At 41.0% G+C, this 2,044-nt stretch overlaps 1 non-coding gene across 1 annotated transcript; it reads right to left on the bottom strand.

The window, feature by feature from the left end:
- Positions 1 to 539: 539 nt before the first annotated feature.
- LOC112711829 (small nucleolar RNA R71) lies at positions 540 to 643 on the bottom strand. The gene has a single exon (XR_003157608.1). It is a non-coding gene; the product is annotated as a small nucleolar RNA R71 (small nucleolar RNA).
- Positions 644 to 2,044: the final 1,401 nt, after the last annotated feature.

Below are 2,044 nucleotides of genomic sequence, written 5' to 3'. Positions count from 1 at the left end.
TTCATATGAACAGGAACAGGGAAAAAGGCACTCTTGTTGAAATTGATCCAGAACCTGAAAGGACTCTGAAGAGAAAATTAAGAGAAGCTAAATTACAACAATCCAGAAACAACCTTTCAGAAATTTTCGAACAAGAGAAGGAGATGGCAGCCGAAAATAATAATAATGCAAGGAGAATTCTTGGTGACTTCACAAAGCCAACGCCCAAGTTTGATGGAAGAAGCATCTCCATTCCTGCCATTGGAGCCAATAACTTTGAGCTGAAACCTCAGCTAGTTGCTTTAATGCAACAAAACTGCAAGTTTTATGGACTTCCATCTGAAGATCCTTATCAGTTCTTAACTGAGTTCTTGCAGATCTATGAGACTGTAAAGACGAATGGAGTTGATCCTGAAGTCTACAGACTCATGCTTTTCCCTTTTGCTGTAAGAGACAGAGCTAGAATATGGTTGGATTCACAACCTAAGGATAGCCTGGACTCCTGGGATAAGCTGGTCACTGCTTTCTTAGATAAATTCTTTCCTCCTCAAAAGCTAAGCAAGCTGAGAGTGGATGTTCAAACCTTCAAACAAAAAGATGGTGAATCCCTCTATGAAGCTTGGGAAAGATACAAGCAGTTGACTAAAAGATGTCCATCTGACATGTTTTCAGAATGGACCCTATTAGATATATTCTATTATGGTCTATCTGAATTTTCGAAAATGTCATTGGACCATTCTGCAGGTGGATCTATTCACCTGAAGAAAACGCCTGAAGAGGCTCAAGAACTCATTGACATGGTTGCAAACAACTAATTTATGTACACCTCTGAGAGGAATTCCGTGAATAATGGGATACCTCAGAAGAAAGGAGTTCTTGAAATTGATGCTCTGAATGCCATATTGGCTCAGAACAAAGTGTTGACTCAACAGGTCAACATGATCTCTCAAAATCTGAATGGATGGCAACATGCATCCAACAGTACTAGAGAGGCAGCTTCTGAAGAAGCTTATGATCCTGAGAACCCTGCCATGGCAGAGGTTAATTACATGGGTGAACCTTATGGAAACACCTATAACCTATCATGGAGAAATCATCCAAATTTCTCATGGAAGGATCAACAAAAGCCTCAACAAGGCTTTAACAATGGTGGACGCAATAGGCTGAGCAATAGCAAGCCATATCCATCATCTTCTCAGCAACAGACAGAGAATTCTGAACAAAACACTTCTAATTTAGCCAATATAGTCTCTGATCTGTCAAAGGCCACTTTCAGTTTCATGAATGAAACAAGATCCTCCATCAGAAATCTGGAGGCACAAGTGGGCCAGCTGAGTAAGAAAGTCATTGAAACTCCTCCCAGTATTCTCCCAAGCAATACAGAAGAGAATCCAAAAGGAGAGTGCAAGGCTATTGATGTGATCAATGTGGCCGAATGCAGAAGGGAGGAGGAGGACGAAAATCCTAGTGAGGAAGACCTCCTAGGACATCCCTCAAGCAAGAAGGAGTTTCCTATTAAGGATCCAAAGGAATCTGAGACTCATATAGAGACCATAGAGATTCCATTAAATCTCCTTCTGCCATTCATGAGCTCTGAAGACTATTCTTCCTCTGAAGAGGATGAAGATGTGACTGGAGAGCAAATTGCTCAATACTTATGAGCTATCATGAAGCTGAATGCCAAGTTGTTTAGTAATGAGACTTGGGAAAGTGAACCTCCCTTGCTCATTAGTGAACTAGATACTTGGATTCAGAAAACTCTACCTCAAAAGAAACAAGATCCTGGCAAGTTCTTAATACCTTGTACCATAGGCACCATGAGCTTTGAAAAAGCTCTATGTGATCTGGGGTCAGGGATAAATCTTATGCCACTCTCTGTAATGGAGAAGCTGGGGATCATTGAGGTACAACCTGCCTTGTTCTCATTACAATTGGCAGACAAGTCATTAAGACAAGCTTATGGAATAGTAGAGGACATGTTAGTAAAGGTTGAAGGCCTTTACATCCCTGCTGATTTCATAATCCTAGACACTAGGAAGGAAGAGGATGATTGCATCATCCTTGG

Source organism: Arachis hypogaea, chromosome 1, assembly GCF_003086295.3.
Source record: "Arachis hypogaea cultivar Tifrunner chromosome 1, arahy.Tifrunner.gnm2.J5K5, whole genome shotgun sequence".
Taxonomy (NCBI): domain Eukaryota; kingdom Viridiplantae; phylum Streptophyta; class Magnoliopsida; order Fabales; family Fabaceae; genus Arachis; species Arachis hypogaea.
The sequence above is the reverse complement of the archived record's forward strand: the minus strand, read 5'-3'. Positions and strand labels throughout refer to the sequence as shown.